The 25834-nt window shown below is 45.0% G+C and overlaps 1 protein-coding gene across 8 annotated transcripts in view; it reads left to right on the plus strand.

Moving 5' to 3' along the window:
• Positions 1 to 25834, plus strand: part of TBC1D14 (TBC1 domain family member 14) — an 830696-nt gene that overhangs the window by 304374 nt on the left and 500488 nt on the right. Inside the window, exon 1 of one of the 8 annotated variants that reach the window (XM_078678516.1) lies at positions 11340 to 11672. The exons of the other annotated variants lie outside the window; for them this stretch is intronic. The gene's annotated coding sequence lies outside the window, so the exon portion shown is untranslated. Of the gene's footprint in view, positions 1 to 11339; positions 11673 to 25834 lie in introns of those variants that run through there. 8 annotated transcript variants of the gene reach the window in all.

A 25834-nucleotide genomic window follows, 5' to 3' on the forward strand; every position in this document is an offset into this window, starting at 1 on the left:
AGGGCAGTAGTACTCGAATCCCCACAAATGGGAGTATTGACCAACACCATAAGACCCCACTGTTAGTAGGCATGACCTCCACTGGCCTGAAGTGATGCAGTTAGATAGAGCCATTTTTTGTGGACAGACAGTAAACAGGAATAGTAGGTTCCCTAGTATTATAAAGCAAAAGGATAGGGTTATAGACCGCTCTCAATGCGATCACCCATATCAGTCTATTTGTGCTTTAGATGGATGCACCCAATCTGATAGGAAGTACACCTGTGCTCTGTGTGTCTAAAGAGGAGGAATTGTTAAAAAAAAATAAAAGAAGGAAAAAAAAAGTACAAAATTAGTCTCACTCGCAGTTAAAGGCTTTAAACCTGCCATGGATAGAGCCAATAGTGCTCAAAGTTACTACACTTGTTAACTGCATAATCCAGAGGTAATCCTTCCACAAAAGAAAAAAAAACAGTCCAACAGGGAATGTAAACCTACCAAAATCTTCCATGAAATGAGAACAGCAAAAAAAAACAGATTGTTTCAAAAACCAAAATCTGCCATGCTGAATCAGCATCTGACTTCATTCCTCTGGTGCCTAAATAGCCTGTCTGTTTTACGTATACATACACCACAGTATGGTGAGCTGAGGCATCTAGTTGACCATCATACTGTCTCACCCCGTCTTCCTGCCCATCTACTCTCCCTACAGAGTGAGTGCTGGAGAGTGCACTCTTGTGGACCAGGTAGACATGGTTGACACAATGCTGTGCCAGGGTAGTAAAAGATTACTGGTAAATGCTGGGAGACCCAGGGACAACATTGAGGTCTGGGGCTGCCAATGTTAAAGAGATTGTTTCTCTTAGACATTATATTTTGTTATCTTTGGGGTGGACAGTTTGGAGAGGTGGTGGCAGTTCTCTCACTACCTTGGAGTTGGCTAGGGTTGTGCTTACAACCAGTAAGACGTATCAAAACATTGAAATATTAAAAACATTGCAATATTCAGTTGTACTTTAGATAGTCTGATATTATGTTTATATTCAGGTTTTGACCAAGAGAGTTGTTGTTGTGCATGTGATGATCCAGTGCACATTAGTAATTGTTTGCCATTACTGCAATAACACCTAATTTCTCGTGCTGTAACACCGCCTAGCACATTTTTAACTGGACACTAGGTCTTCTAATAATATTTTATTGCCTACTTCTGCAAGTAACTATATGTAGGTGCAGTGCTGCAATAATGGGGCACATATACGTTTTCTGCCACTCTTACTTTTTGAGACCATATAATTATTGCTTTTGTTTAATGAATTAAATATTGCACAAACCAGCGGTGAAATGCCACTGAACTTTGGAACATACAGTCAATATAGAAAACATTCATACTAAAGTCTGCATCCACTTCTATCTCAGTTTGTTGGATGTTTGCTGATCTTGTACTTTCTGTGCATGACATCTTAATATTCTTGGCTGTTCTTCGAGATCCAGTGTTGTAAGATAGCTCATCAGGTACTACTTTTATGCAATTAAAACTCATTCAATGTATTAGTCATCGGATTAATTAATAGCATAATCGAGCCACTCTTGGATTCAGGCTTCTAAGTTGCGTAACTTTTTCCTCTCAGAAGCCCTCCTTCTCAGAATTCCATTCCCTGTCTGGCAAGCCCAGCAGGGTTTGAAATTCACTATATGACAAAAAAATATATATTGCACCTTGTCAGACCAGTTCTGTGGCACTCTGAAACAACTGGCCAATCCTTGTGACACGTTTTACCGGTTAACCCTGAAGCAATGGGAACCATATACAATTATGAGCTCAAATATTTGTTGGACTGTCATGGAACACCAGTAATACATAGTTAACACTCATTATTATCCAGTCAGTGTTATTTTTTGTGTGAAATAGGCTTGTATTTCAGTTGGGTTCAATTGCTTAGAAATAATGGTGTTGTAGCTTACAGTAGGCAGTGTTACATTTCAAACAAGCATTGTTTGGGGGAGCACTCTTAATACTCTATGCATATTAACAAATACCGGTAGAAGTGGGATTACATGTTTGAAGCAGTCTAAATGCAGTGTCTGTTCTGAGTAAGAAAGGCATAGCGTGAACCTGAGTGTTAAACAGTCTTCTTTAGTTCAGGCGCACATCCTAGTGCAACCAAGTTTCCAGTGGTAACCCCTGCTCAGTGTTGGCTTGTAGTGGATAGAGGATGCGGCTCCTGTCAGACTGTCTCTGTGACAGGGGCATCTTTAGTTGCTAGATGGGCTTCTTGGCACCTCATGAAGGAGATGTGCATGCACAGCAATGCTTTGGTTACTGTGGTCGCGTCCCACCAGGCTAGCAAAGCTGGTCGTAAGCGGGGAAAGGTCAGCAGAGCACATAATATGCAGGAGCCAGGGACAGAGGAATGAAGAGTTGCCTCCATGTGTCTTTAATCATGGTCCTCCCTACAAGGGTTCTTGAACTCCTCCGTCACTCACCATGCAGGTGGGTATTAGATGTTTATATCTTCTCTTGCAGAGATATGGACATTATGTTGAATACTTTGCTCTTGTTGATCAGTCAGCGACATCATAGGCAGACGTCAGGCAGCACTTTGAGCTGTCCCTGTAGTTAGGGGCTAAATAAAGAAGGTCCTCAGTCTGTCAGGCGGTCTCCCTTCTCTTTCCCGTCTCTGTAGCAGCCGGTCATGTCTGCAGTCCTGGAAAAGGATGTTTCCTAGCCCTTGAGGGGTCATGGTCAAGACTGCTGTCTTTTCTTAAGCCTTTTCATCTGTGGTGGTGTGCAGGGCTCGTTGAAATTCATAAGTGTTTCTGCACGCTTGGCTCACAGGACAAGCTCATATGCGGAAACTAAGACAGTTTTGGACAAGACTACTAGGTTAGGATAGGATGAGGATTTATAAAGCACACTAAAGTGCCAAGGCGCTGGGCGGTAGAGAGGAAGAGAGGAGAAAGACGGGCTGCTGACTAAACTGAAAAAAGCCAAGTCTTCAGCACTTTTTTGAACACCGGAAGCGATTCTACCTGGGAAATCAAGGAAGGTATGGTATTCCAAAGTTGTGCTGCCGCCACTGAGAAGGAACGGCCGCTCATCTGGCTTTGCGGAATCTGGTGATGATGAATTTTCTCTAGTCACCTGAATTGAAACCTAAACATTTGTAGGGATCCAATCATTGCCAATACCTCATTAGCCCCAAATAGCTGCATTAGATGAACATTATCCCCATTCACAAAAGTCAGAAAACCAAATGGGTAGGCCATGTCTGATTACAGATTTTAGTGTTTAATCCAATTATTATACAGATAATGGTCTGTAAATCATCAATGCATTAAGCATACTTTTGGTAAAATTGTATTAACCATTAACACAATACATTAATTAACTTTTATTTAATTGGGTACAAAAAGTGTCCTTACACAAATGACAGATACAAAAATATATTTGAGCAAAGAAATTGAAAGAAGCTTCAGGATTAATTGTTCAATATTTGATTAAAAATGTGGGGGCACAAAAGCAGGTAACCTGGATTGGAGAATAAAGAACATTACAATAACAAATTACATTGACCAAATGTTGCCCCCACTCCATCTTCCTATACCACCTACAGTCACAATTCTCTTCATCGGCTACAAATGGTTGCATTAGGCCTGTTTTCAACACTGAGTTAACCTGACTCAACAGAATTGTGCAATTTCCAGGCAACCTTTTATTACATAATTGTTCCAAATAAGCAGGGTTATCACCCAACCTGTTACATGTTTAACAAATACACTTTTTCCCAATCATGTTCAAGACTTGGAGGTTGGATAGCACCAGTGAAATATTATGTCTTTTACTTCAAGAGCAGAAGCAACTCTAACTGGGATTTCAACATCTAAGGCAGTTTCTGAGGAGACCAGCCTACGTCGTGGAAGTTTAGCAAACTTGCAAAAGCTGTTAACTTTATAAATCTTACTTTTTCTGTGTCTGTTTGTGTAACAATATTAAACGTTGTTTGTAAGTCAGCCCTGACCAAGAACTAAGGGCAAGTCCCTGCTCGAATAGTCTTTACCATAGTACTCCAGGGCAGATATAAAATGTAATTTAAGCACTTGCCCTAAGATAAAGTAGGTTTGTTAGTTCATTCAGGCGAAATGGCTTACTGTGTTTCTTATTACCAAAAAGCAGAAATGTATTCTTCACTGTATTTACAATTGGATTATTCCCTACCCAATGGTTCTGCAGTAGATCGAATATCCCTTGTATCACCACCCAGATATAATCAATGACTACAATGTTTGCTACATACGTCAAACATGCCCGCCAAATGGCGCATCATCATTATTATTATTGTTGTTTTAAAGTGAGTATTGAGTAATCATTGGGGTAAACAAACTAAAATAAAAGGTCTGTCTTGTTTTAGATTTTCACACAAATTCATTGTAACAAGTGACCAAAGGAACTGATCTCAAGTTGCTCTCAAGTATCACTATGTAAAGTGTGTAAAATAAATAAAAGGCCAGGAAAAATATTGGATGTCTACAACTCATTCCAAAGTGCCACTCGATCAACTGAACATAGGCCACCCAAAAGTCGATAAAACCACTTCATAAGTGATTAGGTGCGTTGTTGAATAAAGCCCACTTGATCCGGCTCGATGAGATGGGGCTTGTGCATGCTAAGTCGTTTCGCCAGAATTTTGGTATATAAGTTGAGATCTGTATTTAACAGAGCAATAGAGCTGAAGGAAAAGCAGAGTGTGTGGTCCTTCCCAGGCTTTGGGATGAGGGCAATTTCTGCCATTGCCATATCTGGGGATGGCCCGAAAGCGTCTGTAAAAGAGTTAAAAAGGCGTAGCAGATACATTTGGAGTTGCGGCAGGAAGGTGCGATAGAACAAAACTGGGAGCCCATCCGGGCCAGGCGTTTTACCGAGTGGGAATTCTTTCAGGGCACTAGTTAGTTCCTCCAACGTAATTGGCTCCTTCAAAATCCTGGAGTGGTAGTCATTCATGGGGTCCCATTCGCAGGCGTCCAAGGCGGTTGATATGAGTTCAGGGGTGGGCGGATCTCATGCGTATAAAGACGCATAGTAATCTTGGAACATTTGGAGTTTGTCGGATTCTGTGATGGCCCATGATCCATTCCCTAACTTTAGTTTTGCAATGTGAGCTTTGGCTGCCCGCGTTCTCAGACGATGGGCTAAAACCATACCCACCCTCTCCGTCGTAGTAGCGCTGACGCAACGCAAGTAAAGCGCGTTCCGCCTTGTTCGTCCTATGTGCCCTAAGCTGGCCTATGAGGACAGCCAAGCGCCGTTTGTGCACCTCCAAAGGGCGTTCCTGATCCAATTTCTCCAAAGTTTTGATTTCACGCATGAGTTTGGTCTCGTATAAGCGAGCTTCCAGCGACCTAGCAATAGATGTAAGGGCACCACGGATCGTAGCTTTAAATGCATCCCACAATACAGGGAGGGGCGTTTCCGGAAGATCATTAGTTTCAAAATAGGATGAAATGGCAGTTTGGAGTTCATACCTATCCACTGGGTCCCTGAGGTTGTGGGGCGGAAATCTCCATCTCGTAGGGCACTTGGGGTAGGCGAAGCGCTTGTGAAGGAGAAGTTCCACATGCGTGTGGTCGGAGACTGAGATATCCGAGATGTCCGCGGAGAGGGTATCTTTAACCAGGGAATGCGACACAAAGAGAAAGTCAATGCAAGAATAAGAGCGGTGCGTGCGGGAGTAGTATGTGTAGTCGCCACTCTCAGGAGAGTGATAACGCCATGCCTCTATAAGGTTTAAGGCAGTAAAAGATTTTTTTGTTGCTGCCGACATTGCACCCACCCCATGAAACGCTCCCCCACTGCGATCCAGCTCGGAGTCCCATACCAAGTTTAGGTCTACCCCACTATGAGGTCCGTACTCACCGGTACTACATGCTCCTGTAGGATCCCGCGCAAGAAAGTGTCTTGGCCCTGGTTTGGCGCCTACACGTTGCAAAGAGTAAGTGTGCGATGCCCTCTCCTGACCTCCACCTTAAGAAATCGTCCCTCAGTGTCCTGGACTACCTTAGTGTCACCTTGTGGAATGCCTGCCCGGCAAAGGATGGCTATGCCCACTGTCTTGGTGGCTGCAGAGGACCAGAACTGGAGGGGGAAGCGCGGGTGGGACATGCGCTTTACATCAGTCCTGAGGAGGTGGGTCTCTTGCAAGAAGATTGTCTAGGTTTTGCAACAACAGGTACCTCCATATTTGACGCCTTTTGTTGGGAGAATTTAGTCCCTTCACATTAAGGGAAAGAACTTTCAGATAGGGTATGGAGGCCATAGTCCTCTACCTTCAGGTCGCGACGCTGTCTCAGACAAATGATCTATAAGGCTAGGTATCAGCTGGGAGCACTCCCAGGAGTCCAGGTGCCCCCCCGCCAGGGAAATGGGTAGGGAAAGGTAGAAATAGTTGAAGCAACATAAATACTGCAACGGCCAACATGGCCAACACGTTCCTAATTCAGTTCAGGGAGTAGCCAGGCACTCCGGCACAGGCTGTCCCGGAAATGTCACTCTTCCAGGAATAGGAGTGGGGGGGTCGGTCATCGCACTGAAAAGTGTTTCAGAACACTCTGGATCGCGGCCCCAGGCCGCCGCCGCTTTAGTGGAAGCTAGACGTCCATCTGTAAGCCTGCCTAAGTGCAGGCGAGATGGGTGTATCGGTTACCCATTGGCAGTTCAAAACCTATCCCCAAGCACAGAGTAAGCATCGAACATGGCAATTAGGGTTGGAGTAGTTCGAGTGGCAACACACGTATGCAGAACTGAAGGCGATGGCCCGCTATCAAGGGATCCTGCTAGTTGTAGTACATCCTGCTATTTATGGCGCAAGCTGCCACAGTCACTCGCGGGCGTGTGTCCGGCATGTCATGTCGCATGTCCTGATAGTTGCAGCGGGGGGCTCGGGGAGGTCCCCTGCAGGGCTCACTGAGGGAGCATCGGGGAAGTGTAACATCTGAGCTGACTCTTCGCCAGATCGCAGCACCCACCGAGCAGGAAGGGAAAGAACATTGTGACTCTAACCTCATGAATAAGAAACCCCCCAGAGACAAATAACGGGCATTCAGGGTATCATCACAAACTTCAGCTTAGGCACTTGGTGGTAGAATCTTGTGAACCTGCGGGGGACGGCACTCCAGCCAGAAGCCATGTATACTGAGGTTTATCCGGCTTACGTTACGCAGTGTTGCTGCAGTCATTTGCAGGTGAAAGTCTGGTATGGCACGTTGCGGTCCGCTCCCGCCCCGGCTGGGCTCGGTCTTATGGGAATATGTGCACAGGATTTGACAGTGGGGCAGCCAAATAGTTGTAAAGTAGATGGTGGGGGGAATCTCCCGTATGGCGAGGAGTATATCTTTTGAGTTGAGCATCAATCAAAGGGTCTAGTTACTTGATGGCAGCTGTTTGCGAGTTTGTGGGTGAGTGGCCTCCTTCGAAGGTTTTGATGTGTTGTATTATGTCCTGCTTCTCTTGGCAAGAACTGCTGCGATCTCTGGAGGAGAGGGGTGTCACGCATGGCGCACCAAGTTCCACTGTGGCTTTAGTGGGACTTGGGCCTCAGCAGGCATTTGGTTGGGACATTGACAATTGGAACAAATTGATATGCATTTGGGAAAAAAATATATATATATAATTTAATCATTACAACCGTGTTGGAATTATCAGCGGTTTTGCGGTAAGTGCACACATTTCTGTTTAGTTTAAATATTAGGGTATTTACATGACTACATTATTGTCCGTTTACCTTTTGCTTAAACTAGCTCCATTTTGCCTTTTCTCATTAGAATTTCCTTACCCCATCTTCCAAACTTACAGATATTTTATATTTTTTTATCCGTGAGCTAGCCTCCTGCACGCATTATTATCAGTAGGTCCCTGCTACTCCATTTGACCAATTTCTCCACTACACTTCTGCTTTTCCCCCTCAGCGGTACTCTTTTGTTCTGCCCTTTTCGCAAATCTAGCTTTCCTTTCTCCATAATTTTGATCCCTCACCCTCTATGTCACGCCATTTTTATCGGACATGTCGAGCATTTACAGTCTCTTCATTTGCCGAAAAAGTCACATATATTTTTCGAAATGCATATCAATGTGTTCCAATTGTCAATGGGCACATTCTTGAACGAGTGCTTTTTATGTTTCTGCCTTTTGATAAAAGTACTGTTACAGTCTCGCTTTACATTACCTACATTTAGCCTATCAATATTTCTGCATTTTTGGTGTTCTTCGTGGACGTTTTCTTTTCTCTTCTGTTATGTTTTCCATCCTTAGCCATCATCTTGTTGCCTTTGTCACCGTTATCGTGATAATCAAATATTTGTTAAATGGTCACTGCTACAGAACTTGCGTTCACTTTTTGTATTTTATTAGTTTACCTGAAGAAGCATTGTTTACCTTTATCACCTTAAGTACTACTTCTGCACATTTACGCTGGTTTATTTCAGGCTTGCCACTGTGTGAATTATTTTGTCTTCTTTTAGATTGATGAACACTTGTGCGCAACCATCAACTTTTAAAATTTTACTTATGTTGCACACCACTCACCCACGAAATTGTTATCTATGTGATAAGATGTCACCTTGTCAATGTACTTTATACACCATAGGGTTTCCACGTGTTGACAGGTGCATTCAGTGTGATCACCCGTGCGTATCATATCTCTTGTTCTTTGAAACAATGCACCCCTTAACATTTCTCTTTTCTTTTATTTTTTTTATTTGTTTATTTTGTCATTCCCAGCCCTGAAGAATCACAATTGTACCACTTTGTGACGAAACACGTGTCGGCTGGTTTGTTTTCTTTCAGTACTGACCTGGATTGATATATAAATCCTCCTACATGAAACTCCTGATGTCGACCTTTTTTATTTTCTCAAGAAAAATTCAGTAGTAATTGGGTTTTTACATTAAAACCTACTATCCACATACGTGTGCACAGGACTTTGCTCTTGGTCCTGACGATGACAGCTAGCCCCGGTCGGGCCGTGCTCCAAGATGTTGTTCGCTCCGGGACGTTTCAGAGCGGGTGGCGCAAAATGGCAGGCGCTCTCCTGCCGAGCGTCACCAGCAATCTCCCTCCAGGGCGCCCCCAGCAATATTAGCGAGAGAGCAGCACCGGTCTGACTCAGCTCTCGCCAGCCCTCGCCAGAGACTCCGGGGCAGCACCTCCGATATTCGGCGCTGAGCTACAGTGTGCCATCAGGGATCACCCACTCGGGAGCACCCAGGCATCACAAAATGGCGGGCGCTCCCTCTAAGGCTGGAGCCCTCTCCGTCCCCCACAGCTCCCGCCGCTGTCCGCCAGTCCAGGGTGTCACCAGGCCCCAAGGAATCAGCCTGAGTGTTTCCTTCAATCAGTCGTCCCCAGGTAAGGCCCCACCGGCTTGGATTGCAAGCTGAAAAATGCTAATTTCACCAGCGGCGGACAGGAGCTCTCAAAGCGTATGTCTCACTCCATCTGTAGCGAGACCACGCCCCACAAACATACTTTTAATAGAATCCCAGCACTGAGTACTCCTTTTACTATTCTCTTGTTTTTAAAAAAAAAAAAATTTTGATTGGTCAAACAGACCCAATCAAGGGAATCAATCATCCAGTGTATTTTTTAAAAAGATTTTCTAAACCAATCCCTTCAGTGGGTTTTGTGTTTGCATTGCATATCTCCTGATGGAAGATCGGATTGCCCTATTATGTGTTACACTGCTGAAGCTCAACATAGAGAAGATGAAGGTGGTACTCTCGACAAGAGCTCCTTGCTGTGCACTCCACCTGGTGGCCTGTCTAACTTGGACCTCCTTCCCCGATCCTGGCAATCCATGCAAAGAACCTTGGAATAGTAATCAACAACCAACTCACCTTGACCATCCAAGTGAATGCTGTCTTTGTCGGCACACACTCAAGATGCGCAAGAAGATCTTCAAATGACTCCCCACCAACACTCACAGAACCATTCACTCAAGCACTTATTACCAGCAAACTGGACTACAACAATGCACTCTATGCTGGAATCCTAGTTCAACTGTCCAGCAGACTCCATACCATACAAAACTCGACCAGGCTCACTCCCACCACTTACTCATATCATCCTACACCTCAAATTGACCACTGGATCCCAGTCCACAAACAAGCACTCTTCAAACTCCACACACATACTAAGCCTTACATGACATTGGCCCCTCTTACTGCATACCTTCCACAAACCTACCAGACACCTCCACTCGGCTGGACTCCTACTCGCACACCCCATGCCATCACACCCACATACGCAGAACCAGATCTGGTGGTTGTGCATGCTCCTAAAGCCTGGATCAACCTGCCCTTCACAATCGAGCCTTCTCAGTTCTTGAATTCCTCAAAGTGAAGACCTGGCTTATCACCTAGTGAAACCCTGACTCTGCCCATACAGCTCCCTGGTTCAGTGTCTGGATATATTTGAGAGAGTTGTGCACTATACAAATGCATATAACCGAAAAACATTGAAAAAAGGAGAGCAAAACAATTAAAAAAGAACCTGCGGGAATGAGATAAAGTGGCAGGGAGTGTTGGTGGTGAATTAAAGAGGCATAATGTGGATTCAAGACTGTGTATTTGGTAACCCGACCTTTGACATGGCTGTGGGCTGCTGAACAAAATTGTGGGGCCCTGCACTTATACTTTAGCAAATGAAATACTGCTAACAAATGCAGTACTGAAGTGAGATCTGTGACATTATTTGTACATAGTATTCCTAAAGTTGGCATTTGACCAAAGCTACATACCCAAGAATAACAAGGTAATGAGTTCATTTCTTGAACTTGCGGGTTGTGAAGCTAAGTTCATAAACGATTTCCATCCTCTCAAGGAACTGATGAAGAAAGGTTGTAAATATTTATGATCAGATGAGTGTCAAAGACAGGAGTGATGAGGCACCATTACAGCGGTAGGATGGAAGTGGCTATGAAACTTTCAAAAACGTTTCTATGAAGAAAGGGTTAGGATTAGCCTTGTCATGGGTAGTGTATGGAAAAAAAAACAGGTTGTAGCTTTTTTCTTCAAGAGCTCTTAAGGGGGCAGAAAGCAGTAATTCTGTTATGGAACTGGAAGCTTGATGAAATCCTTGCATTTTTCTGCTTATGTATTTCCTAACAACCTCGGCTGCATTTCGTATATGTCATATATTTATTGTGCATGCTTTTAATTTATGAACTTATATCGAATTCAAGTCTGTCTGCACATGTATAACATATAAAATGTCCTTCGTTTTAGGTTGATAGTGCCCTGCCCTTTTCAAAATACCTAGAAACGCGTATTTAACCTGGACACAGTCAAGTGCAAGGCAAAGAAAGTCTTCATTCTAGGAGACAGATTGAGCAACCAGAAGCAGTAAACACCCTTTGTGAAGCCATCAGGCAGGCAACTGTGAGCTACTCTGGCCTTATCGGGTTGCTAGGACGCCAAAGCTCCAGAGCTAGACAACGACCTTCTTCATACAGAACAACACTTCTGTTCCACTATCACAAATCATTTGATTAACTGTATGAAGCAACAACAATACCCCTAATTACTATCGTACAAAATGTGAGCTGAAATACCAGCACTGCTTCTCCTGATTGCTTCTACCCCTGTGACCGGTGCAAAGGGCACACTTCAACCAGTACAGCGCTGAGCTGCTTCCACTCTGACAGGTAAAACATAAGGCGGTGTTTAGAGAGTTTCTTGCTGTACAAAAACATTTAACAAGAATCAGTAGATGCCAATACAAAGTCCATTGGAAGATGCGAACTTGAACTGACCTACAGGTTCCCGCTTGTTATACCAAGTAGTGAACTCATACATGAGTGGATTGTAGCCCTAACCTTTCCTGCATTACCATGTCACTGTAGGAAGGTGGTAGCCAGAGTCACTATTTTACACTACTCTAGATAACAGGAAATCTCACCATTGAACTAAGTAATATTTATTTGTACATGATTAATTAAAATCTTTACAAAAATATAAAATACCAGTAGCAACATTAAAAACCATACTGTAATTAGAATTAAAAAGAATACTGCATTACTGTGAGCAGATCAGAAAATGTCCTCAGGTGCTAGTGAAGAACTTCAAACGATGTCAAGTCTTTTTTTTAATGAGTCAAAGAACTTCACGACCTGGCAGTTAAATTTTGTGTTGCTAGAAGTAAAGCATAGTATAACTGCCTGCCTACAGGTCCGTACAGCATGTGCCTTAAAAAATGGAAGCAGGAGATTGCGCCTCAGGTCCCTCAGTCTGGAGCATATACATATCACGTGGACAATATCCTCCGTGCCAGACTTGTACAGGCGACACTGTTGCAAAGCGGGTGGTCTCACCCAGGGGGGAGGTGTGGCAATATCGGGATTACACCGAGGCGCAGTTTCAAGAACTTTTCTTTGACTTGTATTTTCATCCCGATGTTAAGGTATGCTTGTGACTGTATTTTACCATATCCACCCAGGGTTGTCCATCCGTGCGCTCTGTTTGCTAGGACTTTCTTGTCTTCAATCGCAGAGATGATGCGTGCTGATTTTTAGCCAGTTTTTTAAAAGACTGGAGGTCTGTAGACGTATCCCAGGTGTCAGACAAACCTAGGACTTCAATTGATTCAAAAAGATAAACTCTATGCAGCGACGTGCGGTGCCGTAGTAGCTCAGACCATATGTTGGCGTTTAGGGAGTCGGCTTCTGCGTTGCGGATTTTGCGCCAGGTTGCTACATACGCACTCCGCCTTTCTAGAGTATGTTTGATGATGCTGAATTCCAAACTAATCTGGGCAGGGGAGACATATGTAGGAAGGTTGAATATGGCCCTATAGGAGTTGGCTATGACCGTGTCAAGCAATTCGGCATCCTTCCCATAAAGTGATTCACTCCCATACGTGAGAGTTGATTGTAGTTTCGCACGCAAGATTTCAAGAAATGGTTTTAGTGTGAGATCAGGGAAGTTTTGCCTTTAGAGATTTTAATGCCAGGTAAGTCATTGTGGCTTTCCCTCGGATGGAATGGAGTTGAGGTCTAGAGTTGTTGTTTGAATCCAAGAGGACACCCAGATATTTATATGAGGCTACCCTATCAAGTTTTTCTCCATTCAGACACCAGCAAGGGTTCAGTTTTTTCCTATAATTGACCGTCATGGATTTTGACTTATGAAGATTTATTTGGAGGGCGTTCTTTGTTGAGAAGGCATAGGTTGCGTTCAGGAGGTGCTGGAGGCCTATTTGGGAGCGGCTTATCAACACAAGGTCGTCGGCGTACAACAGATTTGAGAGGGTGATGTTCCCTAACTTGGGTGCGTGATTACGGCATTTCTCTAATTCTGCAGGCAGATCCGCTAGAAAGAGATTAAATAGGATGGGCGCTAGAAGGCAACCCTGTTTTAATCCCTTTGTCGTCCTGATCGGCTTCGAGACGTGTGTGCCAGCACCAAGCTTGATTTTAATCCAGGTATTGGAGTGGAACAGTATTAGAACGTCTAGGAGGCGCTTCGGAATGCCCCAGTTGTAAAGTTTCAGCCAAAGTTTGTTGCGATCAACGTGATCGAAAGCTGCAGAATAATCGATAAATGTAAGGAATAAGGGTGACTTAGCTACTTTTGCTGCGCTCATCAAAAGGGACAGAGCCATGATGTTGGTTATGGTCCCTTGACCTTTGCAGAAACCCGTTTGGTTCAAGGGAATGATGGCATTTTCGGAGGCCCATGATGTTAATTCCTCCAGGATAAGTCCTGCAAAGTATTTTACTTCAACGTCAAGCAAAGCAATGCGACGGTAACTATTTGGATGGCTCTTGTTCCCGTGTTTGTAAATAGGACTTATGACGGACCCATGCCATGAGTCCGGAAGTGTCAAAGTGGAGTTTATGTTGGTAAATATTGGGGCCAGAGATGCACTCCAAAAATCTGCATCTGATTTGTACAACATAGATGGTATTCCATTTGGCCCTGGCGCTCCATTAGGTCTCCCTTTTTTTATTTGCCGACTGATGTATGCTGGGATAATTTTCATTCGCTCTTGCTCGGCACCCTTTGCTAGACTTTCTTCCTCTTTTAGATAGTCAGATTTCGTTGGCCTTATTACATCACTCTCCCATGTTTCCTGTATGCTCGCGATCTCGTGGTAATTGAATTGTTCCTTGTTCCCAGGCCTTAAAGGTGTTAAGCCAGGAGGCATTGTTGCCGTGACACCTAAAGCGTCATTATCATTGAAGTGTGATGATAGGTATTTTGTCCATACTTCCACAGATATATGAGAGTTGGTTCTGCAATCTTTTCACCATTCGCCAAAACCTGGAGCTGTTTTTCTGCTTCCCCTCGTGGACAAGTTTTATCCAAAAATCGTCATTTCTTTGCTTTCGACTTTCCCATTTCATCCGTTTAAGCTGTTTTTTAGCTTCCCGGAGAACTGTTTGCAAGCTACAGTTTGCCTGGTCCTTTCTCATTAGTCTCAAGGTTTGATTTATTATTCGTTTTTGTACTTTCATGTCCATGGTTAAGTGGTTCTCGATCGAAGAACCCTTTATTTGTCCTGGGTTTTTGGACGCCATACCTTTCATTTTCTCCATCATGGCGTCGCAGAAGTTTTGCCAGATGCCCGTCAGCTTGGTGGAGGACCCAGAGATTTGAGAAAAAAGGGTTTTCGCGATGAGGCTGATGGACACTGTGATGGGTGTGTAAACTTTAGGCATAGGTTTTAAAGGGACCTGTAGCTGAGCCCAGGTACTGTGTGTAATATTTTGTTTTCCTGTTCTCTTAAAGGACTTCTCTTTTTTTAAGATGAGCACTGAGCTGAACAGCCTATCTGGCCCCTGGACTACTTTCTCGAGAAGCCTTTGACTGCTTGTATTCCATAACCTGAGAGTGATGTGCGAAAAGGGTGCACTTAACCCAGTTTGCAGAGCCATAGTAGAATGGACTCCAGGACACCAGAGGCAAACGATCCCAGCCACCTGTTTGTATCCTAGTAGCCCCTGGCTGCCCAATGCCCCCCCCCCCCCCCCCCCCCCCCCACCACCCGAACAGGATTTGACCCCCGTGTTTCTCTTTATGTTCCTCCGTGTTTTTTTTTCACTATTCTGCCATCTTTGTTTAAAAAGATCTAATAAAATTACAGCTCTTCTGCCTTAGGCTATTCATGTTGTTAAATGCCCTATCTCCCTTTAATTGCCTCACCTCCAACTCGGATCTATATTTCAGAGAGAGAGCCCTCTGCATTTGCATGTAACACCATAATTTGCAATGTCATTCACGTTTAAGAGATATTATGGTTGAATTCGCTTGGTATATACCTGTGCTAACAACTATGAACTGCAGAGGCACTGATCAGTCATTGCATGGGTTCTCGTCAGCTAGTTATTACTAAACCCACACGTTATTAGAGGATGTCAAACCTAGAGCTGAACGTGTTATGGAAATGCGTCATCCCTGTGATTCCTGTACTTCAAGAAAGTTGGTAGAATCTGTCGTGGAGTTATTAGCTTGTTGTCAGAATGGATTCTTTACTTAATGTGCATCAACACTGTAACAGAATTCAATAAACAAACATTTAAAGGTAAATTAACAATGTGTGGTAAGAGAATAAAGTGAGAGTGGGACAAATTGCAGGGAAGATAAAGTTTTCCCTGGTGGAGAAAACGTTAAGTGTCAAAGCAAGTTTCTTTTACTCTCACGTATATGGATTTTCCACAGGTCTACGTTTATTAGTAGAGATGTAATTATTGAAAACTACAACTTGAAATTGATTCCGTTACATATTCTTGGAGATATGAGAGTCCTAAAAGTTAGAAAGCTCCTTAACTTGTAAACCAAAGTCTTCAAGCAGAATTTTGACCTTTATTGTAGTAGCAGAGCCCTGATGCAAATAAACGTCCAAACCAGGAAAAATACAAACAAAGGACATGAGAGGGAGCCCCCACAGGATAAGTAAAAATTGGACAGTAGCTCCAAAAATGAGTAAAGGGCACCCACAGATCAGTTCAAAAAAATATTTATTTATTTATCATCATTAGTTATATTTAGAAAGGAAAATAGAAAAACGTGTTTCTTTATATATAATAAAGTAAACATACATCCTACAAACAATAATATATAGACTACATCAATCCTCATGAGACAGAAAAACAACCCACAGAAACGATTAACAAAGGCTATACACACTATATGGACATCTAACTAATTAGCAAATAGATCAAACACATACATCATGGACATAATCATATACAACTACCAAAAAAATGACACAATGCAGAACAATATACAATAGAAGAATAATGCATACATAACATCTAAGACATACAAAACAACAAAGGAGAAAGGCGCAGACGCACGTTACAAGGATAAAAATAGCAAAGGCTAAAAACGTCACATTGATCAAGAAGTTCCATGCTGAAAGGGATATGCGTGAAAGTGGAGAAAAATGATTCAGAACAACCAAGTAAAGAATTATTCTAAAGCCCAAAAAGATGACGTGAAAACATAACCTTATGGCCCAAAAGAGTGAAAAACAATCACGATCCCCGTACACTGAGAAGGCAGGAAGCGGGGCTACACTTTCCGGTGGAGGAGTGTGCGAGACATAACGGTGAGCGCTATTGTGTGCAGCGGGCCGGTTTTTGTCCAGTAAATTCAATTCCTCAATATATTTGTGCACTATGGCCGCTGACGCTGTGCGGAGCCTTGAGGAGGCGGCAGCAGGAATGTTTGACGATCTTCCGATCACGGAGGTGCCGAGCAGGGCACTTTCCAATGCTGTTTCAACTGGGAGTACTGAGTTAAAGGACACATTCAGATTGCTAGAGAAAGCTAGGCGCACGGAGCAATTGAAGTGGTGGGAGCCTAGGTCTCTCTCACGCTACCTGGAGGTGGGACGTATTCCACGCGGCCTCCGGATCATGCTGGCTCCCAGCTACGAGAATCCGGACCTTAAAAAGCTGGATGAGTGGGCAGAGTGTAACCTTGAATCATCCTGCCATCTGGTCAAAATTTTAATAAAATATGCGGAGTGTGACCGAGCCTCCACACAGATTAAAATTGACGAGCTCAATGAAAAGATTTCTAAGTTGGGTGATCCCGCCTTAGAGAAAAAATATCGTGAAGATGTGCGGGGGCGCCTTGCAAAGGAGGAGGAAATTATAAAAAAGCGTAAGGCTTTCAAATTTCAGAGAGACAAGTTGGACTATCAGAATGGGCAAATATTTACCTTTGCGAGGAAATTTGACTCTCTTAAGAAGGCCAAGATGACAGCACAAACACAGCTGGTACCTGCAAATACAAATGAGTTGGTGCAATCATCATGATTTGAGCTCTATACCTGGGAGTGAATCTGAAAATTAATCAGTCTCATCCAGCTCATGGTTGGGGTTTACAAAATTTTCCCTGGCGCAGGAGATGGACTGCCTGCGCCAGGATCACAGACAAACCCTTAGACCACGCGCCCCGAATTCACAACAACACAAAGAGCAAACATCAAGCGCCGCCAGCGCAGAAAATGCCGCAAAAGCCAGCACCAGCGGGAAGCCCAGCACCTACAAAAAACCACAGAGGAAATGGAATCGCAAATGAACGACAACATGGGTGACTCACTCTCGATAATCAATCTGACTGACATGCATCTCACTGATAATGAAAATAAGATTCTGTCACTAGGCTTAACATACTGCCCCCTGAACGATTTTGACTATGCGCAGACGCGCATTGACTTGTATAAATACACACGCAAGCTAAAACTGCGAAAGTTCTTTTTGCTCAATAAATCTAAACCACCGATGGCACAAGAAGGTGCAGCAGGGGTATTGGTAAGTCCTCCTTTAATGACTGTAAATGAGTTTGAGTTACTATGTGACTTACAGGATTTGAACAAAGAGGGCTCATTAGATGACACTATCACCAGTACCATCGCTAAGCCATGATTGGATATGCCGGGTTTAACCAATTTCAAACCTTAGTCAACTTTCAACCCCATCAGGCTCCACGATAATATTGATATCTACAACGATTTGGTGACTCCTAAACTCAAAAGGTAACATGTGTCGACCTTACAAACACAACAGCGATGTCGCAGGCAGAACAACTGCTATGGCAGCCTGATGAAGAAGCTGCAGAGTAACAACAATGTAGTAGTACGCCAATCTGATAAGGGGGGCAACATTGTCCTGTGTCCGAGAACATTGTATATGGAGGAAGCTCTTCTTCATTTAAATGACGGACAATGTTACAAGCGCAGTGACTGGCATACTGTGAAAAGTGCTTGGAGTGAGTATAATTCCAAATTGTTATCTTGGAAAAGTGCCGGCCTTCTTAGCAACGACGAGTTCAAATTTCTCAAGGTAAATCATCTGGCCATTCCAGTTTTTTATCTGATTCCAAAAATCCACAAAGATCCCAAATGACCTCCGGGGATACCTATAATCTTCGCAAGAAATAGCTTATTGGAGAACACCTCTAGATACATTGACTTCTTCCTTCAGGAGCATGTCAAAAATCTTCATATTTGCAGGATACGGGTGATTTCCTGAGGAAGATCAAGACCATCAAATGGCAGGACGATTACTTACTAATAACTCTGGACGTTACAGCCTTATACACTAGTATTCATCATAGGGATGGTGTCAAGGCAGTTGAATTTTTTCTACGGACAAAACCTTGCTACATGTCCAAACACAACAAAAGGCTATCTGACATGATCCAGACCTGCTTAGATAACAATTATTTTTTGTTTCAGAGCCAGGTGTTTCAGCAGCTGAGGGGTGTGGCGATGGGGGCTTGCTTCTCCCCCAGTTACGCATGTTTACACATGGGACTGTGGGAGGAGCAAGTCCTCAAAGCAGGATTTGACTGCATTCTGAAAGAGCGTATAGTGACTTGGTATCGTTACATCGACGATCTCTTCCTTGTTTGGAAGGGGTCGGAGTCAGCAGCATCAGTGTTTATTGAGGAGATTAATGTCAACAGTCTCAATCTGAAATTTACTGGTCATGTCAGCAAGGTTTCTGTAAACATTTTGTATGTTGAGGTGTATGTTTCTGATAATTGCCTGGCATCTCGGTTACACCGCAAAGCTACCTCCGGCAATACGGTTCTTCATGCCCCTTGCCATCATCCGGATCACCTGATACGCAGCATCCCCTATGGGGAGATGTTGCGTATCAGAAGCATCTGCAGTGTTGACTCTAAGTGTGTGAAAGCACAGGGTGAGAGCAAGCTTAGATTCCTAGCCAGGGGTTATTCTGCCAACACATTGGACATAGCAATCAGAAAAGTGAACAATGTCCCTTATGCCACCGCTCTCAGCCCGAAACTGGTAGGGGTACCTGCGAGTCAGTGATATCTTGGAACTCCCCTGGTTAATCACACAATTCAGTCGCTAGCACAACAAATTGCGTACGATCATTAACAGCAATTGGTTGGTTGTTCAGAGTGATCCGGTCATTGGACATACCCTTCCTAGGAATCCGGAGTTAACTTTCCGTAAGGCACGCTCCATGAGCGATATGCTCGTTAAGAGCAGCCCAGAGGCAACCCCTGCCAGTTCTTGGTTATAGCAAACTAAAGGCTTTATTAAATGTGCTTCTTGTAAAGCATGTAAGGTGGGAAAGAACAAAATGACGTACAAGAGCCCCTTTAGTGATGATCCTAGGGTGATCTGCAAGAAACTCACGTGCAAATTTGATTATGCTGTGTACGTACTGGAGTGCACGTGTGGCCTGCAATATGTTGGCATTACCAAGTTGCAGGTCCACAAACGTGTGCTCCAGCACATGAGGGCCATTCGCAACAACGATGCCACATATTCAGTGGCCAGACATTTTAAAGAGACCCACAAGAGTAGCTTGGAACATCTTAGCTACTTTGTGGTGGACATGGTGCCCCTCTTCGCCAAGGTGGGGACCGTGAGGCCTTACTCAGGAAGCTGGAAACCGATATATCCTCGAGCTGGATACTAAGAGCCCGAACGGACTCAACTCGAGTGAGGATTTTTATACACACTTATAATTCTCCTCCCAGCTTCATTGCAGGTGATAGACATTTGTTGTTACTGATCCAATGCTATCTGTCTCACTGTAACGTGCTTTTGTAGACCGTAGATACTCTTCCCGTGTTCATGTTTTAATCACTTTTCCCTCTTGTTTACATTTCACTCCTCCTGTTTTTTACATTTATCAACATGACCTCAGTGGATCTTCTTGGGTATTGAAGCCATATACGGGTTTATTCAGCTATCTCGGGATGCACATGATGGAGTTTCCCCATGATTTGCCCAACATCTTTTTGATAACGCGATGTTTACACTAGGCCTACGGCAAGATATTTAAAAAGAACCTGACTCTCCAGGAGTGAACCAGTTGTAGTGGCTTTGTGAACAACGCAGCTGGTCTCAAATATGGCATGACCAAGTAAGGTAAGTTAGTGGAGTTACATTAAGGTGAAGTAATGTTGAATTTCTACAGTCCCTTGACCAGGCATTCTGCAGGGTGTATGATGCCTTTCCGCCACCCTCCAGATGTAAGAGTACGGGGGCCTGGTGCCAGTTCTGAGAGGAATAGTTACATTTTCTTTAGTAGCCATAGCTGGTATCAGGATGCCTTGGTCTTTATGGTGATGTGTTCCTTGAGGGAGAAGTTGGTGTTTAAGGTGAATACGAGCAATTTGGCCTTTGGATGTAGGTGCGAGATAAAGCTGTACAGATTGAGGTTGTCCAGCAAGGTTTGGGCTAGCTATTTGTTGGCCAAAAAGAGGGATTTGGTCTTAGTGGAACAGAAGATCAGGAACATTCTACATATTGAGTACTGAATGAGCTACAGGCAGTTCATGAGTTGGTAAATGTATTCATATATTTTATCTTTTAGGTGTTGTTTTGTAGCGTGGGCCAATCCCAGTGGGGTGACAGCGCTTTACATAAGATTACTTTTATACATAGGTTAAATATATTTTCTCACTTGCCAGATAGTCCATGGAGGATTGAGGGCATCTATACATGAAGTGTATCTCTGCCTGGGCAAAGATACAGCTGTGAGTGCAGCCACACTGCATGAACTAGTGTCTCAGCGATGTTGCCCCAGTAGAAGGCTAATCATCAGTACTCAATGCAGGTAACTCAGTGTTCATCTTAGTCTCTCCTGGCTAGACTAATTGTTCATTGGCCGACGGGAGTCACCCTAGCACCTGCTCCAAAGTTCCAGTTCAAGAGACCGTGCAGAACATAAAAGCAGCCTTTGCATACAGGGACAGATTCATTTTATGTAGTTTCCATTGCTCAAAAAACAATAAAGAAAAGGGGAACCAAATTTGCACTATGTTTACGTACTGTGGAATACTGACTTGTATGCAAGTGATCACATACAAATACATTAAAAAGCACTGTCATTGATATCAAGCAGAAGTGTAATTAGAAAGCGTTTAGGTAGAGGTGTGTGGTGTTGGAATATTGTCATTGATGAGTAGAGTTTCAAAGGGCTCTGTGCATTCCCCTCTAGGCCCAGATCAGTCAGTCCAGCCTGAACTGCCAGGACAAGTCCTCAGATCAAGACCGGGATTTCAAGCCTATAAAGGACACATAACTTCATTGGCACACGCTTTAGAAAATTCACATGCTAGGTAATTAATTCAGACGTGTGCGTCATATAAACAGGAACAAAAAAGCAGCGCTGCCCACAAAGGATATTGTGCTGCATAACTAAATACTTATAAGTTCCCAAAAGCGAGACTTATTGGCTATGCCATTGCTTGTTTCTCTCTGTCAATTCTCCCACCCTTTCAGAACACCGGCAGAGTGTTGAGAGGTGACTCAGGAGAGTGGGGAATGGGGTGGAGTTTGTACTAAGAACCATATAAAGAAGTGTGGTAAAGGGTCAAAAGAAAGGGCCACCATCTGGAGAACGTACTGTAGTATTCCAAGAGGCAAGGCAAACGCGGTCGTCATCTTGGAACTAGAAAGAAGCTGGTTCGTTTCTTTAATCAGCTCCAGCTGGCAGGAAGGAACTGCAGGATTAAATCACCTTATACAAAGGAAGCATGGAGGATCTGAGACCAGATTTTGAAAAACTAACAGCTCAGTGCATACTTTGAGCTGTTGACTAGTAACGGCGGAGGAGCAGAGAATCGGAGACTGAAATGGATCAGTGCAAGGATGGGGCAGCAATGATGGCACGAGATGTTCTGCAAAACAGCTTTTTTATAGTGGTACCCCCAGCACAACTGCCTGTTTCACCTTGAAAGTAGGAGGCAGTTCATAAAGGTAGACTTCATAAGGGAGTCCTGTGTGGCTTGGACAGCAGTATTGCTCTGGGTTGCAGAGTGGCTTGGCTTGTGGGAGGGAGTGCCTCGAGTAGAACAGTGCATAAATGTAGACCGAGCACATGAAGACATGATCTCAACTGGACGAGGACAGACTGCTCCAGTGATTAGCTGCACTATGGAGAGGAAAGCTGCACACAGCGGGCGTTCCCGCCGGCACAAAAGGGGACTGACATTACAGACAAGGGAAAACACTGAATAGAGCAGCAGGGCCTCAGAATGTTCATGAGCAAATTACTAGAGTAGCTTAGGGGTACGACATCAGCAGAGTTGAACCATAAAAGACTAGCCGCTTTAGGTTACCTAAAGAGAAGTACACATTGGGGAAGATTCTATTACTAAAGGGGCAGAAGATATTTCATACCCACAGGAAAGGTGCAGATCAGAGGGGTAGTTCTTTCTAAGCCGCTGCCCCACCCAAGGGCACTTGGATGGTGGCGCTGTGGAAAGGGGCAAAGGTTATTTGAGCAATATATGACTCAAATCAGTTGTTTGTTAAGCGCGATTACTCACCCGCAAGGGTCTCAAGGTGCTAGTGCTGTTGGGGGAGGGGGGTTTGCAGGTTTCAGTCAGTCAAGTAGGGGGTCTGTCGAAGAGCCAGGTTTTCAGGTTTCTTGCGAATATGGGGAGCGATGTTATCTGTCTGAGGTGGAACGTTCCAGGCACTGGCCATGCGGAAGGAGAAGGAGCGGACTCCCGATCTGGTCTTTCTTGTGCGGGGGACCACGGCGTAGGAGAGCTGGGCTGATCGTAAGGTCCTTTGGGGTGCGTGGAATTTGAGTTGGCTGTTAAAGTATGCTGGTCCGGTGTCGTGGAGGACCTTGTGAGCATGGGTTAGCATCTTGAAGGTGACTCTAGCTTCGATAGGGAGCCAGTGTAGTGTGCGCAGGTGCTGGGAGATGTGGCTTGGCAGGTTGGGAAGCAATCTAGCGGCGGCGTTTTGGATGTTCTGTAGTTGCGGGTGAGGTTTTAGAGTGTGTGGCCGTAGTTGAGCCTGCTGGTGACCAGGGCGTGAGTGACGGTCTTTCTGTGTTCGAGGGGGGATCCATTTGAAGGTCTTAAGTAGGAGGCGGAGGGTGTGGAAGCAGGAGAACGAGACTGAGTTGATCTGGTAGTCCATTTTCAGCTCTGAGCCCAGGATGATTCCCAGGTTGCGTGCGTGGTCCGTGGCTCTGGGCGGGCTTCCAAGGGCGGAGGGCTACTAGGTGTCGGTCCAGGCGTCTGGGTTTGGGCCCATGATGAGTACTAGCATTTTGTTTGTGTTTAGTTGTAGGCAGCTGTTTTTCATCCATTTTGCGACGTCTTCTCGAAAGTTGTGTCTGACGGTGTTGGGTTCATTTGATAGGGAGAGGATAAGTTGGGTGTCATCTGGGTATGACACAATGTTGAGTCTGTAGGTTCTGACGATGGGGGCAAGCGGAGCTATGTAGACTTTGAAGAGGGTAGGGCTGAGGGAGGACCCCTGGGGGACCCCCCAGTTGGTAGCTGTAGGGTCTGAGAGGAAAGGGGGGAGTCAGACCAGCTGAGTTCTGCCGGATTGAGAGTGGATCTAGTCAAGGGCCTCGTCTTGGATCACTGCTGTTGTGTGCATGAGTGGAGATTCTATCTTCAATCGCTTTTTTCCTCATTTTTCTGATGAGTTGGTGGTGGGCGTTGGAGGAAGCTCTGAAGTTGTTGTGGGCTTCTGTGGATTTGGTGTTCCTCCAGCACTTTCGAGGCGGCGGCAAGTGCGTCTGGACTCTCGAAGTTCGGTGGTGAACCATCTAGCTTTCTTGGCCTGGGTGTTGTTGTTTTTCTTGAGTGGGGCTTTCGTGTTGGCGCTGTCTGAGATCCATCTGTACAGGGTTCGGGCTGCGTTGTTGGCGTCGTCGTTTTCCGCAATGGTTGGGGTGGAGTTGCTGACTGATGAGGTTAGCTGGTCGTCAGTTATTCTGGTCCAGTTTCTTCGTGGGAGCAGGAGCTGGTGTCTGGATAGTGGGTGTTCTGAAGGTGAAGTGTACGCATCGATGGTCAGTCCATGGTAGTTCAGTGGTGTGGCTGAAGGTGATGGAGTTTACTGTTGTGAAGAGGGGTTCAATGGTGGGTTCGGTCTCGATCTGGAGGCATCCAATGTTGTGGAGGTTGTCCAGGAGGGATGTGGTGTAGGTGTCAAGTTGGTTGTCGAGGTGGAAGTTGAGGTTTCCCAGTATGGTGTAGTTGGTGGACGCGATGGCATGCGGGGGAGATGATGTCCTTGATGGAGTTGGCGGGTCCATGGGTTTGGGTGATGAGGGTTCCACGGAGGGTGGAGGTAGGGTTGGCCAGTATCTTGAAGTGAATGTGTTCCATCAGGTCTGTGGGCTCATCGGGGAGTGTGCTCAGGCGGAGGGTGGATTTTTGGACGATGACGATTCCTTCGCCAGGGCGGGTGGGGTGGTCCTTCCTGGAGATCTTGTATCCTTGGGGAATGGTGATAGCAATGTCCAGTCACGAGGTGGTGTTGTACCAGGTTTCGGGAAAGCTATCCTGGCTCTTAAGGGTGACGGACGTGGTTGGCAGGGCTCTGTCAGCACGGACGTTTACTTTAGAAGCGGTTGCTGAATTTTAATTGCCGCGTTTTTAAAAAAGTTGGTCCTTGTTTTATTTCATTATCTGCTGCTATAATTGTAAATTTGCACTGCCCTTACCTTGTGGCGGACCGGAGTGGTCTCCTTGGGCTCCTGTGTGCCTACCCTGGTCGGGTCTGTCCGTGCGAGCGGACCACCCATCTTGGGGGTAGTTGGGCCACGGTGTAGTGGTTGGGGCTGCACGCTCTGGGCTCCATAAAAACATCACTGGAGCGAGCTTGCAAACCCTATCCTGGCTCTTAAGGGTGACGGACGTGGTTGGCAGGGCTCTGTCAGCACGGACGTTTACTTTAGAAGCGGTTGCTGAATTTTAATTGCCGCGTTTTTAAAAAAGTTGGTCCTTGTTTTATTTCATTATCTGCTGCTATAATTGTAAATTTGCACTGCCCTTTCCTTGTGGCGGACCGGAATGGTCTCCTTGGGCTCCTGTGTGCCTCCCCTGGTTGGGTCCGTCCGTGCGAGCGGACCCGCCATCTTGGGGGTAGTTGGGCAACGGTCTAGTGGTTGGGGCTGCACGCTCTGGGCTCCCTAAAAACAACACGGGAGCGAACGAGCAGCGGGCGCGCCTAAGGCAAGCCCGTCTGCGCCCATCCGCGCCAAGGAGGCGCCAGGAGGCAGTCATGCTGCCCGTATTGGCCATTCTGAAGAACGTTGACTACCATCTGGCCCTCTGTACCCTAGAGAGACTCTCTTACATATCAGTAAGCACCACGCTGACAAGGGGACACTCAGGCTGTTGCACTCAGCCTTCCCACGGGCAGATATTCTTGCCGATGATCTCTTGATGTGTGGGCTTCTGAATGTAAGGTCCCTGCCTAAACATAGCGTGGAGACTCAGCTGTTGATAGAGACACATGAGCTTGACGTCTTGTTTATGACAGAAACTTGGACTCGCCCTGATTGTATGGTTGATCCCTGGTGGGCTTGTCCATCTGGTT

Source organism: Lissotriton helveticus, chromosome 2_2, assembly GCF_964261635.1.
Source record: "Lissotriton helveticus chromosome 2_2, aLisHel1.1, whole genome shotgun sequence".
Classification (NCBI taxonomy): Eukaryota; Metazoa; Chordata; class Amphibia; order Caudata; family Salamandridae; genus Lissotriton; species Lissotriton helveticus.